Source organism: Lepidochelys kempii, chromosome 24 (assembly GCF_965140265.1).
Source record: "Lepidochelys kempii isolate rLepKem1 chromosome 24, rLepKem1.hap2, whole genome shotgun sequence".
Lineage (NCBI taxonomy): Eukaryota > Metazoa > Chordata > Testudines > Cheloniidae > Lepidochelys > Lepidochelys kempii.
In genome coordinates, this window is record NC_133279.1 from 4,407,775 (window position 1) to 4,424,269 (window position 16,495).

The 16,495-nt window shown below is 47.7% G+C and overlaps 1 protein-coding gene across 7 annotated transcripts in view; it reads right to left on the bottom strand.

Moving 5' to 3' along the window:
* The window catches only part of MEF2D (myocyte enhancer factor 2D), a 176,618-nt gene that overhangs the window by 44,049 nt on the left and 116,074 nt on the right, over positions 1-16,495 (bottom strand). The window lies entirely within an intron of this gene.

The following is a 16,495-nucleotide window of genomic DNA, read 5'->3' on the forward strand; positions in this document are numbered from 1 at the left end:
ACAGCACCCTAACATTGGGGTTCTGGTCCATTTCTGGAGCTCATAGGTGCTACTGCAAGAAATAATAATATTTTTAAGTGCTTGAGATCTACTGATGAAAAGGTGTTATATAAGAGCTAGGTATTCTATTTTTATTTAATGATATGATGTAACGTTTTCTCTTATTGTATGCCGCTGGTCAAAATAATGGGAAAACCAATTTTATGACACATTTTGAAGCTGCTTCTGTTTTGTTGTGTTTGAAATGAACCCGCTCTTTCACCAAAAATTTTTAAAAAGCAGTATTTGTTACCAATGTTTTAATTGAAATCATTTTCAAAACTGTTTGGGTTTTCAAGTAAGCACACCATTCTGCTAACAATTTCGATTATAAAAGATGGAAAATTTAGCCAAAAAAGGCAGAAATTTTCAGTCATACATTTTTCGTGGCAAGATAAGTTGCCAAAAAGTGTGCATGCATGCACGCACACACACACACAAACCTTTTTTTGTGCATAAAAATTTCAGTCATCTCTAATCCCTTGGCTGAATGAAAGTGAACTCAGTTTCCTTGCTAACTTACTTCAAATCTTAGGGGGCATGCTGGTTTGTTATTGTAGGGTGATCCATGAGCCAGGAATGCATCGACTAGTTAATTATTGCACAAGTGTGCACCATGGCTTGTCACTGTGCGTTGTTGCCTGTTCCATTCTGCTTTTATACCCTGCTCTTCACCGTAGTATCTAGCTTGTTACAGATTGCATATGAATGGAGGGACGCACCCACTAGCTGACTATTGCCTGGTTGCCATCAGTTTTATAATAATGAATTATTAAGTTATTATTATTTTGAACATTAAAGGGCTGTAACGTACTTTCTTCTCTCTTTCCCGCAATGTACACACATACAACCCATGCACACACTAATATACGCCGTCATTTTCAAAATGTAACACATTTTGCAGCGCTCGTATGATCTTGTATTGCCCGAGCTACAACATCTCAGCATCACCTTTGCAAGACAGGAGAAGGCTCCTTGGGCTTGGCCCAACAACAATATTAAAAACAGGGACAGGGCCTTGAGTCTGAGGTGTGGACGTGGAACTGAAGAAAGTGAGTCGGGTTTCAGGAGGGAGCTAGTCTGATGTGACGTCTAGCGGCTCTGGAGTGCAACCTGATCTCCAGGCTGCTACCAGACAAACACAGGCCTTTCAGTATGTAACAGGCCTCTCTGCACATTCAATAAAGATCTCTTTCCTACAACTCTAACTGTCTGCTGCATCAGTTATTGCTCGTGAAACAGGGCCTGTCATAAGCTTCAGATCCCAATGCCTTGGCATTAGGGTTACCAGCTTTGGCTGGATGACTTCCTGGAGGTTTCATCACATGACATTGTCTTTAATTAAAGATTAATCTTTAACTCCTGGAGACTCTAGGACAATCCTGGATGTTTGGCAACCCTACTCAGCACTGCTGAGCATATCAAAGCCCAAACCTCCCAAATCCAAATACCCCAGTACTGCTGCGACAGGATCCGAACAGTGACTGGGATCCTAATTTCATAGCTTAAAGTTACATCTGCGTAACTCAGTTCAGAATCTCAACTTAACTCTGTTGAGTTCCATCGTGGTGAAGGCCAAAAGTATAACTGGGTTCAAAAAAATAATTAGATCTGGTCATTGTTGGGCCTATCCTCCATGAACTGTAGCCAAGATGGTCAGGGGACGCAACCCCGTGCTCTGGGTGTCCCTAAACCTCTGACTGCCAGATGCTGGGACTTGATGACAGAGGATGGATCACTCAATAATTTCCCTTGTTCCGTTCCCTCTGAAACATCTGGCCCTGGGCACTGTTGTAAGACACGACACTGGGCTTTGGTCTGCCCTCTTATGTTGTTAGAACAACCAGGTGTGATGTGGACCTCGTTTGTACACTGTGTCTAAAAGACAAATATCTCCAATCGCATGCGCTTGTGCTGGATGCTTCTCCCAAGAGAACAGCGCCTCCTACTGAGCTGCTCAACCTGCTTCCTGTAGCACCAGCCTCCGCGCTGGGGTATTTGCGTCAGCACTGACTCAGAGAGGAAAGCACGGTCCACTGCCCCTCCCACGCTGCTCCCTGCAGCACAGCACCCCCTAGCATAGGGGTTCAGGAGTAATTCAGAGGGAAGAGCCGGGCCTGCTTGAGTCACTCACACCAATGAAAGCTGAACAACTTCATGCCGTTTTACGGGTTGCAAATGAGGCAATGCGGTCTCCAACGCCACACTCCGGATTCTCTGAGCCAGAGATGGCTGGAAATGCTCCTCCACAAAGAAAGCCCATTCAAGGCATCTGCTTACTCAATTTAGCAACTTCAAATGCAATCTGGCACCTAACAATTCAGAGTATCTACTGCATCTATACTGCAGCACAACTGTATATATATATGGGCAGATACGCCTGGAACAGTTAAACATACAAGGTACAGGCAACAGGGAGTCTGATGTCTAGACCTGAGTTCTAAACCTCGCTCTGTAGCATCACTCTCCTTTTCTCTTTCCTGTCACATCCTGTGTCTGTCTTGTCTATTTACAATGTAAGATCTTTGGGGCAAGGACTGTCTCTAAAGGCTTGTCTACATACAGATTTCCACTGGTTTAGCTTGAGGCGCGGTGTTAAATTGGCACAAAAGTCTGCTCTTCTTCCGGATTACACCAGGTTTATTTGGGTTTAGTTTAGGGTTAAAGTTAAATCAAAAAAGATCAGATGAAACAAACTGCTCTTGAAGCAAAATAAGAGCCTCCACAAAGGGTTTATACCAGTTTAATTAAATCAGTTTAAGAGCTTGTCTACACTTGAAAATTATTTCAGATTTAAGAAAGGGTGTGAATTTAAAGTGCATAAACTGTTCCAGAATAACTCCACATATGAACACCCTTATTCCAGAATAAGAGTGTATTCCAGAATACCTATTGCAAAAGAGCTATTTTGCAATAGCTATTCCGGTTAATTTCTGCATGTAGACAAACTACATGCAGACAACCCCTCACGATGTGTGTGTACAGCACCATCCATATGGCCATTCTTATGTTCTTAAGCCCCAGTCCTGCAATAAAATCTGGCCGTTCCCTACACCTATGCAGACTACTAGGGTCCTCAAAGGCCCCAGATATCAGCGTTCAGGTCGGAGCCAGGGCAAGAGCTAAAGGCTTGGTTTCTCAGGGGTTTATCTGAAGGCCTTTGTCTGGGTCGGGGTGAAGGGTCTGCCAGGGGGTGGGTGTGTGTGTCAGAGACTCCCACTGGGAAGTGGTGCAAAAGGGCAGGTTTAAAGGTCACGATGAAAGAACCCAGTGGTTTCCTGCCTGGAGAGAGAAGCAAGCCAGCTGGTAAGGCCACCAGCACAGGAAAGGCTAAAAATAAACCCAGCTCCAACAACAACAATCGCGTTTCTCAGCAGCTGCGCTTGGCATGCTGGTTCGCTTGGCGACCCAATCACAAATGGAAGTGACTTCCCAGAGCAGATGGGACGTGGCAGCAATTTGGAAGGAACCTGGTACCGGCAGAACCCTAGCTACACCCAGCACAGCTGTGTGGGTGGCCTGATGGAGAGAGATGGCTTGGACGGGTTCACAACCACGGCCAAGGATTGGCCAAGACCTCCGGCTCCCACCCTCCTCACACACACACACCTTGAAAAAGAACCAAGGGATCAAGTTTTAACAAAGTAAAGACTTTCACAGTATTTTTCTTTAGAACTGGTAAAAAAAAAATCTAAATAATTTTTGGTTTGGTTTTTGGTAGAAAAAACTCATCCTTGTTTGAGAATCGGAATTTTTCCTGAAATTTTCAATTTTCCCAGCAATGACAAATTTAGTTGTTTTCTCTGGTTTTTGTTCTAACCTTTCTCCTCACTCCTCTCCCTTTTCGGTGGTGAAATGGAAAAAGCAAACAACAAAAATGGGAGCTGGGAGTAGAAAGGGGGGGGGGGAACCCCACTCCAAACCAAAATTTCACAAAGCATTTCAAATAACAATAATCCCTATCTCTTATCTAGTGCTGGTCATCAGGAGGTCTCAGGGTGCTTGACAAAGGAAAGCAGTAGCATTATCCCCATTTTACAGATAGGGAAACTGAGGCACAGAGCCATGCATTGACTGGTCCAGGCCAGTGGCTGAGCCGAACGGGGTTTTCACGATCAGCAGCAACTACAGGTCTCTCACAGCGTATATCTCCCTGTCCCATTGCTCTGAAATCTCGAGCAAGAAAATGCTTGGGGGCGGGGGGGAAGCAGTGGGCAGGTGGTTTCCTTTGGCAATGAGGTTACATTAATTGCCTCCCACGTGAGTGGGTGAAACGGAAGATCAAAGAAGGCTCCACGTAACTTTCAAAGAGGTGAATTCAACCCTGGCTGGCATTTCCCATAATGAATACCTGGGCTGAACCTTTTCAACTACCCTAGCTCTGCCCCAACCCACATATATATTTGCCGTCTGGATATAGAACAAAGCCGCAGATGGAAGTGCAAAGGGAGAACAATGTTCAGACAAAATCTCCTTTAAGTCTGCCCTCAAAGACGTTCTGTGTGAGTGCTTAAAAGCCTCTCCAGCAAAAGGTACATAGGGTCCCATCCAAAGCCCACTGAAGTCAATGGATATCCTCCCACACTGACTTCAAAGCACTTTGGATCAGGGCCTGACTGTCTGGCATACCTAACACGATACGGTACTGTAAATTTAGGCTAGGATTGAAATGACAGATCTAGGGCTCCTGTAAGATAATTAAAAGCAGGGTTTGTCTTGTGCTGGGCCAGGTATTACCTACCAACCAGGGCTGGCTGAAAATGTCCATCAAAACGGTGATTCAGAGGCAAAAAGGGGGGTTTCGACTAAATGCCATTTTTCGTTAAAAGCATCTTTAGCTCTTCAGCAGGTCTTGGTTTTTCACAAGATTCAGCCAGAGGAGGAAAAACAGGCCCTTCCTGTTCGAATAGCTGTCTGGTTAATTTGATGGACACACCACACGTGGCAGGTACAGAGTTTAGCATGGCTCAGATTCACTGGAAAAACAGCAAATACCTTTGGCCAAGTGGGGAACATTCCACCCTCACAAGCGGGCTGTCTCTGGGGACCAGGTGTTGGCTGGCACTGAGAACAGGTGATTTTACAGAAAGTACCGTACTCCATTAATTATAAAATACCTGCAGTCAAGGGAGCTGCACCAGTTTACACCAGCTGAGGATCTAGCCCGAGGTTCCCCACGAAACTAGTTCCCACTTCCCACCGCTGGCCAGCACTGCATTTACCAGCAGCCAGCCCGCCGCTAACCACGGCTACTTAGTCGGGCTGGTCCAAATGTTTTGAATTGTGACGTTTCAAGGACATTTTTTCATCAAAATGTCAACAAAGAAAATGGAGTTGGGGGAAATTCAGCTCCATTTCTGGGAAAAAAACAACAACAACCATCCCTTCTGCCCCTTTTAAGAGCAGCTCTTGATATTATTTTTTTGTATTCCAGTAGCACCTGCAACCAAGATTTGGACCCCCGTTGCCCTGAGCTCTGTGTTAAGACAGCATGAGAGCGCTGCAGTGCTTACAGGAGGGGAGGGGAAACTGAGGCACAGGGAGTAAGTCATTTGCCCAAGGTCACACAGCAGGTCAGGGGCAGAGCTGGGATTAGAACCCAAGTCTCCTGACTCCCAGCACAGTCCAGTGCTGTATCCCTTGGATCACACCACCTCCCATTTCTCTCTACTGGTTGATTACAAACACGTAAGCCTCCTAAATAATTACATGATCATACACTGCTCTCCCAGCCCTCCTCTGCTGGCTCTCATCTTAGACTGAGCATTCTGGGGCAGGGAATCCATCTGCAGTGGGGAAGCACAGCGCACTTCTGTGGAAAACAACAACGCCATGTGTCACGTAGGTTGCAGATTCTTTAGCACTTGCTAATCTCCATCACGGCCCTTTCTGGCCTTTGGGCAGCTTGTTCGGAGGAGGAGGAAGGGGGAGACCACGATTTGTTCAAGAGCAAGGCTGGTTCTTTCCAGGCTCAGATGACACGCTGCTCTGATGGATTGAAAGTGCCACCAGCTGGAGCAGAGACAGCAACCACGGTGGGCCGCATGCTCAGAGCAAGGCTTTGGCCTCTGGATCTCAGAGCTCTGAACTGCATTCAAAGGACAAAAGGCCGAATCCAGGTCCCATTCGATCAACAGCTGGAGCAGTCAGAAGAGCAAAGGTGGGTCGCAAATGGATTTAAGACAAAATTTTTCACTTTTTAGTTCCATCGAAAAATTGGAACATTTTCAAACAGGAGGGAAAAAAACCATTCCGTTCGTTCAAAATTTTTAGTGGAAAAGAATTCCCAGTTTTCAACCAGCCTTAGTTCCATTGATAAGAACATAAGATCGGCCACACTGGGTCAGACCAAATGTTCATCTAGCCCAGTGTCCCGTCTTCTGACAATGACCAATGCCAAGTGCCTCAGGGGGAATGAACAGAACAGGTGATCCTCAAGTGATCCATTCCCTGTCGCCCATTCCTGGCAAAACCGAGGCTATGGACACCGTCCCTGCCCATCCTGGCTGAGGAGCCATCACTGCTATGTCCATTGGTTTGTCCCTTCAGTGTGGCCTACCACAGATGCCCTTCCCTTTCACAGATGGCAGCTCTCTTATTTTATACCCAGGAAGAGATTCCCAACCTGCTTTGCTTTTAAAGAACAGCTCTCTAACTCAAGAGCCAGAGGGAAATTCAGGGCATGTGAGAGCAAAGGATGCTCACTCAGGATGGGGGTCAACTTCCTTTAAAGGCTGTAATTGAAACAACCCCAAACGCTGGAAAAGTTTGCATCTTGATCAGAACTTACCATCTTCACCCTTGTATGCCGGATTTGCCATCCCCTGCAAATTGCATTATCATTTAAAACCAGCGTAAAGAGCCGCCATGGGCAGCACAAGAATGGCCGGAAGGGAGAAAAACCAGGCCCCAGATAGGGCTTCTGTACGCGGGAAGGGAAGGGAAGAATGCTGTGTGACTTTAAATGGATTCAGAGCGTCCAGTCCCCTGTCAGCCGTGCTCCCGTCCAAGTCGCTTACCAGAAACTGGCACATCAGGCAGGCAGTGAGGAAATGAGAAGCGACAGCAAGGAGCAAAGCCGGCGTGATCTCAACTTTAACCATCACGTGGCTGCCAGCGTGCCTGTCTAGGAGACTCATCTGTCCCTCGCTCGATTAAGGAAACCCCCCTTTGCACTCAGAGAGATTTTCCTCAGACTTAAAAGCTTGGAACAGCCAGAACTTTGCCAGGGCCAGAAAGAGCCACGGGGGCCATGCAGCTAAAATCCTCTGCTGACAGGCGCTGCCATTTTCACTAACGCTTGCAACATTTCTCTGCAGGGCATTTCATCCGAGACGGGTCCTAATGGCAGCTGGAGTTCAAGCAGCCCTCTTAAACTGGGCCAGATCTAGCCCTCTCCAAACTGTGTGACTCATGCCTCACTCTCTCCCGCCCTCTCTCTGATTATCCACTAGAACCTGCAGTATTACTTACATTCAAACATCATGATGCAGGCCCCCGCAAACTCTTGAGATTGGCTTTAAAATCATAAGATTGACTTTAGCGTTATATGTTTGTTTCTTTGCGTTTATTTTCCATCTGATTTCTGTGCTTTCGGATGCCCTGTTTTCAAGCATTTCTCCACAACCATAAGGGCTAGGAACTTGTTTTTTAAAAAAATGAAAACTGAGATTCTCAGTCATCACAGGATTCCAGGAGCTGGGGCTTTAAGAGAACCACGTGCAAGACTCGAGACAATATCATGAGCTGGCAGCACCTTATCAGTGTTTGGAAACCTTTGAAAACTAAGCTGCCACCCTCCTCTCCTTGCCCCAATCAGGAAAATGAAACTGATCAGCCCCATCAAAACCCTGCCATGTGCTGATAGCAGCCTGCACAGCTTCCTTTATACATCTGCCACCCCGTCTCTCATTTTGAGAAATGCTGGTGGACAGCTTTATAATAGGACACTTCTCCTTTCTTCCATGTTTTCATGATCTGTGAGATAGTTCTCACTGCTGACACTCCATGGGTGAGCGCTACCATCTGAGTCAGCGCCCACTGAAATGAATGGGGCAGCAGTTATTTCAGGCTCTCTGCAAATTTCTCCTGTAATAATAATCCCAAGCTCTCATCTAGCACTTTTCATCAATAGATCTCCAAGCATTTCACATAGGAGGTCAGTACCATTATCCCGGGGTCTAGCAAGGGGCATTTATTCTTCATGAGCCTTCTGTTTGCCCTGCACTCAGCAAGGAGACCAGGACATTGCTTCTTGGGTCTCCCTTCCATCGTCAGAGAAAAGCAGGGAGGGATAGCTCATTGGTTTGAGTACTGGTCTGCTAAACCCAGGGATGTGAGTTTAATCCTTGAGGGGCCGTTTAGGGATCTGGACCAGAAATTGGGGATTGGGCCTGCTTTGAGCAGGGGGTTGGACTAGATGATCTCCTGAGGTCCCTTCCAACCCTATGATTCTATGAAAAGAAAACGTGCTTCGCTCTCTGCAAATCACCCATGGAGAGCACAGAGTCACTTGCCATCCTTTCTGGTTTGTGCAACCAGGACACTGGCGATCTAGCTCCAGACCCATCTGGCTGCTGGCGTTTACATGCAGGGAAATAAAAGAGGATGGGGGCTTCTCACTGCAAATCATATGACAAGTCAAGGCAATTTCTTGGATCTACAACATACCAAAGGTTGGGAAGAAGGGGGGTCAGATTCGCAGTTACGCTAGCCCAGAAGCTCAAAGGTATTTAGGCACCTAACTCCCACTGATTTCCGTATCTGGGCCTCTGTTCCTGTACTCATGTCCAGGATAAAGAGAGGCCAGTTTTAAGCCATCTTTGTGCTCCCCATCTTTTAGGGTCCTGCCTGGCCCCCACAGGTAAGATAGAGCAGCCTTTAGATCTCTCTACCCCACACGTATGTGCACACATGAAATCACACACCTATGCTCAAGCTCACATTCACACACACACACACACACACACACAAACACATGATCACATGCACTCACATGGCCACGCTCACACATGCATATACCCACTACACACACGTTCGTTCACACATGCATATTGGTGTATACACATATACACGCTTGCTCTTGTACTCAAACACACATATTTACATTCACACACACACACATCCTGTTCCTCACACACACACACACACACGCTCACATTCACACACTTGCCTACATACACACACACGTTCACACTTGGCTGATTCTCAGCACCCTTCCTGCAGCTGATACCAGGCTAAATTGACACTTCTCCAGCTAACACCAACCCTCCCTGCTTCCCCAGCCAGCAGCTTGTCTCCTTGCACAGAATAAACAGCTGCCTCCCCCCTCAGAGACCAATGCCATCACCTCCTCCTGGCTCCCACCCTGCACATCCCAATCTGCCTGCAGACCAGATTTTCTACCACTTGGACTTCTCGCTAAAAGTGCTTACCAAGGGTTCGTTAATGCAGATCAGAGCCGATGCTCCATCCGGGACTAGAGACACATAGGCCAGAAGGGAGAGGCAGGAAAGCAAGTCCATTTGGGATAGAGCTTTGCATCTGAGGACAAGGTCACATTTAATGCAAAGGAGACCTCTCTGATAGGGTAGCAGCAGTGTCAATGATACTAAAAGATATTGTATCCCGGAGTGGCATTAATATCTCTTACAGGCACCAACCGAAATCAGGGCCCCACTGTGCGTTGCATACAGCCAGAGAAAATCCCTGCCCCGAAGATCAGACAAGCTAAATGGACAGGACAAAGGATGGGAGGGGACACAGAGAGAGACGGCAAAGTGACTTGCCCAAGGTCACCTAGCAGGCCAGTGGTGTGGTTGTGAATAGAACCCAGGTCTTCCTGTCCAACACACTAACCACTGAGCCATGCTGTCTCTTCTGAACAGGAGGCAAGGAATCCCCATTGGCTTGAATTTGCAGGGGAGGGAGGGAAGCTGTGTAGAGAGTCCAGCGACACATCCTTATATCAGGGGTCCCGATCCCTCAGCTGGTGCAAACTGATGGAACTCCCTTGCAACCAGGTGACACCAGCTTAGCCTCTGGCTCGCCACATCTTAAAGCAAAAGGTCCCCAGCTGCTCTGCGAGCCAATGCCTGACATTAAAAAAACAAGCCACTTGCTGCTGCTCCATGGGGATGAGCCGTCTAATCCCTTCTCGATAGGAAACACCTTAACAGAGATTTATATATGGGCTTGTCTCGTTGGCAAAGCGAAAAAACAATCAGCTCAGGTAGCAAATTAAAAACTCTCTGTCCTCAGGGCTCCAAAGGAGACTCTGCGTTCCGTGCACGCTGGAAGCTCAGTCATATGATGAACCTCGTTAAGATGCTGTTCAGGGTGGAGGGCAGCAGACAGGGAATTGCACCAGGCGCCCAAAGCAGCTTCCAAACCACGACAAGGACCCTGCTGCAATTTCTGGCTGTTACTGCCTAGGAAGGGTCAATGGAACCTGCTCCCCTGAGCCAGGTCCTCAGCTGGAGCAAATCAGCGTAGATCGCTGGCATCAGTGGGAGTCGTCTCCAGCTCCTAAAGATGCAACTTCCTGTCACTCAGTGCATGGATTGTGGCTAAGGGAAAGGGAGCATGTCTTAAGTGCCTCTGTGTGCTGGCTATCCCTGGCTGCCTGCACAGCCTTTTAGGGCTGGGGGAAGCTGGGAAAAATCTTAGCACAGCCTCGAGGCTGCTCTAAATTGTGCTGGGGTAGCAGTCTGGGGCAGGAAGGGTTAAAAAAGAGGTTTAAAAGCCCATCCATATGGGGTCTTCCTCTGCTGGGTGGTTGGGTAGGGGAGAATCCAGTGTGTTTGGCCCCACTGGCAGATTGCAGAGCCCAGAACATCAGTTTTCTTGCCCATCAACTAGTATTTTTCCTCTCCCGATTCATTTTTTTCTTATTTCAGTTTTGGATGCAGATCCATCTATTTATTTGATGCAAACAAAGCATTTCCCCGAGTGCCAGGGACTGACTGACGAAACTCGCTGGATTTCAAGTGTTTGGATCTTGGACCATAAGGAGAGGAGAATGCTGCCCAAAATGTTTATGATATTTTTAGGCCAAGACAAATCTGTCGAATGGTGCGAGCTATGCGGAAATAGCACCATGGAGAAGGCTGGCGAGGATGTTTTATAGACTAGCAAAGAAGGGACTTCACACAGCTCCACTCACGTGGGAGCAAATGGCTACATTTCTTGGGTGGGGGCAGTTATTCCGCCCAGGCAGGGGGATTAATTCTGAGCTCACTGGCACCAGGGTAATTCCACCGACTTGAGTCACAGAGGATTTACACCAGTGCCAATGAGAGGAGTATCAGAGCCATTGTGGGCCTGGATCTAAGCTCGCTCAGGACCTTGTATGGTCATCTACACCAGCGCAAAGCGGGGGTGAAACCCCATCAGATCAGGAGGGCAGACTTTTTCACTGACTTTGCAGCAAGTGTAGATGCAACTACCCAAGGGACAAGGTTCTCATTTACACTCAGTCCCCCTCACACCTCTACGGGAGTGGGCATAAATTACTCTCACGTCAACACTTCTCTATACTGCCAAAGTGGTGTAAAGGGGCTGTCACGCAAACAGGTCCCATAAGAAAGACCAAACGGCATCATCCCTTGTCGCCCAAGTGAATTCCGAGCGCTACAGGTTGTGTGTGTAGACACCACTCTAACTACCCCGGTAGAGTTAAAGTGGTGCAGCTCCCTAGTATGGATGCAGATCTAGCAATGTAAGGTTCTCACACTGGTGTAGCTATGCCTGTACAGAAGGAGAACAAGTTATATTGGGATAGGACAATATTATACCCACATAGCTGCACCCACACTAAGGGTTGTACTGTATATCGGCAAAAACATCACACCCCTAACAACCGTAGTTATACCAGTACAAAAACTGTGAGAGAGACCATGGGTTTGTCTACACTCACATTTGATAGCGCTCCAACTTGCTGGCCCAGGGGGGTGAAAAATCATCCCCCTGAGTGCAGCAAGTCTGAGAGCTTTAAAGCCCTAGTGTAGGCAGGCAGCGCTTTGAAGTTTCCAGTGTAGTTACACCCCAAGTCTACATGACAGACTTCTGGTGGCATAGCTGTATCAGTCAGGGTGGGTGGAGGGGGGTGGTTTCTGACCGACAGAGCTTTGCTGGCACAAGATGAAGTTCTAATGGCAACACTTCAGCTTGCTTCGCTCGTAGGAGAGCGGCTTTGCTATGCGGGTACAGAGCACAGCTTTGCCCGGACAGCTGCGTCCACTCTAGGAGCGCTTTGCCGCTCTAGCAGACTGGTATTGCAATACCGGTAAAGTGCTCCGAATGTAGACACAGCCTCAATGAGAATCGGGCTCCAGGATTTTATCAGCTGAACAAAGAGGTGGAAAGCTTCTTAGTTCAAAGCTTGCTCTCCAAAAGCAATGAGGCATATATTTGAAAGAGAAAAGAAAAGAAAAGAAAAGAAAAGAAAAGAAAAGAAAAGAAAAGAAAAGAAAAGAAAAGAAGCAAGATTTGGGAGGATTCCAGTCGCCCCCACTGCCCCCATGAAATCAAAGCCTCAGAGAGATGAGGGAGGCTGCCAGATCGCACCACAAGGATTGAAAAGTAGACATGACATGGCCAGAACAGCAGGGGGGAGAGGATTTCTCTAGCAGCGGTCTGAAGAGGTTAAACCTTGCTGCTGCGTGAGGTCCCAGCACCATCATTCTGCCTGCGCAGTGGTTGTGCTGCTCCTTTCAAGGGTCCTTTGCATCCAGGCCGCCTCTAGCAGACAAACTGAATGACTAGAGGCTCTGTGTGCTCTGCGTGTGTTAATTTACGTCCGCCCATAATGGCAATAATTACCCAGCCAGCCCATTCATTTGTCTAAATTTGCCCGGATGCAGAGGGAGTTGTCCACATGCAGCTTCGTCATCAACAGTGACAAACGCAGGGCTCTAATCACAGCTCTCTCCGCTCTTAGGAACATGGCGCCTGTCTCGCTGATGCTTTTGTGCTTGTGAATTCGCTGCTGGGGGAAGGGAGCTGGATCGACAGCTGAGAGGTGGAGACGATTCTCAGTTCTGGCTGCGTCAGTGGAAGTTCTGCACAAACACGGCCATCTTCACTGAGGAGTTACCTCGAGTTGTAACCCCAGGGTTGCCCCAACCCCATCCACACGCAAAACCCTATCACTCCAGTGCAGCGATGCGATTCATTCAAGCAGTCTGGCCGGAGAGGGATGTACAGGCCAAAACCTGAGTGAGCGCAACTCATCGGCTGCTAACACGACCGCTCGGTAGTGTGGACACAAGACAGCAGCACGGAGTGCTTTCCCACAATTCCCCCCGTGCGTCCCTAAAGGACAGACAGGGTCTCCCACAATTCCCTGGGAAAAAATTCACAGAGCAGCTCAGCTTCCTGCAGCACAAAGGACCCCAGGATGTGTCCCCAGAAGTCCTAGCACCACACGAGCGAGTGCAATGCCAGTGTGGACACAGCAACTTGAGGGTTATTTCACAATGTGGCAGTCCTCACCCGAGCTCGGCTCACACAAGAGGAATCACTCAAGTGTAGATCACTCGAGCTAACTCTGCAGTGGGAAATGACGCAGAAAGGTCATCTATCAAACCGCAAGTGAGCACAACTCATCAGCTGCCAATACAGTCACCCTGGAATGTGGACACAGGCTAGCGCTCAAACACACCCCTACGTCTGGTTTTTTTCAACACCCACAACTGGGTCTAGATTTTTAGAAGAGTCCAGCTTCAAAGCTGGCTGGGAAACAACTCTTCCCCACCATCTTGGTGAAAAATGCTGACAAAACATAACAAAAAGTCTCTTTTTGTTGAAAAATTTTCTGCCCTGAAAATTTTAGGGTTGTGACCGTTCCCCCCACCCCCCACCCCCCCGGTTTTCAACGAAAACCCAAATATTTTCATGAAAAAAGAGTGCACAAATACGTGGCTTTTAAAAAAATCTGTTTCTTTTTTGACAAAAATCCAAATATTTTTGTCAACAAACATCTTTTTTTGTGTGGAAAATTTTGTTTTTGATTAAAACCCCCCTGGTTTTTGATGAGTTTTTCATTGGAAAAAATGCAACGAGCAGAACTGGTTGCATTTTTTTCCACTGAAAAGCTTTCACTGAATCAAAAAACAAAAAAACAAACAACCAGCTCTGCTCAGCATCCATCTAGGCACTGGAAGAAGCAGCCCACGAGCAGGGGGTGGGACTAGATGACCTCCTGAGGTCCTGTCCAACCCTGATATTCTATGATTCTATGATTTGCAAGAGACTTCTGCACACAGCAGCTCCCACTGTGACACTGATGGCCAAACTTCCAGAAGAGCCCAGCACCCAACACTTATCCAATGTGCTACACCCTTGTGCAAACCCTGCCACTTTTTTAGGTGCCTAAAATGGGAGCCGAGCTCTTTGGAAAATCCAACCCCCATGGTGGAGGCTGACCCCTTGGAAATTTGTCCCGGAGTGCTTCCAAAATTCTAGCCCAACTACTGTGCCTCATTCCTAATTCGGCTGGATCCTCATGAGGGCAGAGATGGGAGCTCAGTGTCTATCGCCCATACACTCCTTGGCCCTTGTGTTGAAAATGCCCAGAAGGCAGCTAATTAATGTAATGGCTGATGTGTCTCAGTGACCACTTGCCCACTGGAAACTGGACCGAGACCCACCAAGCAGCAACCAAACGTGTCCGAGTGTTCGTCCTGGATTGGATGTTAGCAGCTGGCCTAGAGGTGAAAGGGAATGCTAGTGATCTCCTACATCAATCCAGCCATCTCCCCCAGGCACCTATCCTGTGCACCTATATCTCAGTGCACAACACCTAATCGTATGAAGGACTCCCTGAGTGCGGCGAATACATGCTCCTTTCATGAAATCTGCTCCAGCAAGCTTTCCTCCTCGTGTAAATACTCCCATTGAGATCAAGGCGATTACACAGAGGAGCAGGGATTGTGTGGGGGTAGGGATCCTGGTTTCCATCATCCCCTCGATCCTATTTGCAATTTAGAGCTTTATCTCAAGGTCAAGATACTCTGCTCCATGGCCTCCTTCCATCCAGAACCAAGAGCCCCTCAGTCATGCATTGCTCATGGAAGAAGCCACGCAGTAGACTAGGGTACAGCTCACGTTAAGAGGCAACCATCCATAGCTCAGTCATGATAGTGGCAGTCCCATGAGGCAACAACTGATGCCCACTCTCCTCTGGGGCAATCCCACATTTCCCTTCACTTGCCTTTCATTTGCAAGGGCAAAATACATCAAGTCATGGTGTTTAAAGGTCAGAAGGGACAACCAGATCATCGAGTCTGAATGGCTTGCAGCACAGCCCACAAAACACTGCCCAGCACCCACACACCAAACCCAACAACCGAAGTATCACAGCCCACAGGAGACTGGACTTGAATGAGCCACAGGCAGAGAACAGGAGGGACCGAGGTGCACCAGGGCCCGAGGCCCCTGATTGAGATAGACCCAGATAATCCTGCATTCACACACTGCAGAGGAAGGTTAAAAAACCCAATATCCCTGCCAATCTGACCCGGGGGAAAATTCCCTTCCCACCCCACAGATGGCGATCAGTTAGACCCTGAGCATGGGAGCAAGAACCAGCCAGCTAAGCACCGGAGAGAGAGAATTCCTCCCCTCCAATGTCCCATCCACAGCCGTGGCCGCCCCTCGTGGTTTGGAGAAAGAAGGTAAAGAAATACCCCCTGAACACATGGGAAGGGCTGGTAAATACAAACGTTTGCAGAGTGTCTACATTAGTATTTTCCAATGGGGTTGGTTAACTCGAGTTAATTGGCGCGTAATTAGCTGGAGTGACATACTGCCCCTCCTTATCATTCACGACCCAGGAGTCAGACCCAAGAAATCATGAGTTTGGCTTCAAAAATAATGAGATTTATAAAAGACAATAAATTTGGGCTTCTTTTTATTTGCAATTTGGTTTTGAGCCTTCAGGGTTCACTCACACCACATTTTCCAGCTTTTCTCCACAGGCAGGGCTAGAAACTTACTTAAAAAAAAAAAAAAAGAAAAGCTTACATTTCCACATCATCCCATGACTCCAGCAGCTGGTGCTTTAAGAGAAACACCACACAGTGCGAGACAATGGTACACCTGCGAGAGCTGGCAACACTGGAGTTACAGAAGCACCAGCCCCAAGCATTCCAAAATCATGAGTCGGGTCTAAGGAACCATGAGACTGGCTTTAAAATCAGGAGATTTTAAAGAAATAAATAAAGTTGGGATCCTTTCACTCGCCTTCTCATTTCTGAATCTTTAGTGGCCACATTTCCCAGGTTTGCTCTGCAATCTCCAGGGCTAGACACGTCCTCCTTTTTTTAAACAAAAGTTAAGATTCCCCCACCATCACACGCCTTCAGGAGCTGGGACTTTTAAGGGAGACATCAAACACGGCGAGGCTCGCCATTCTAGCAAATCTGCAGCGACTCCGGATTTGGCAACCCTGGAG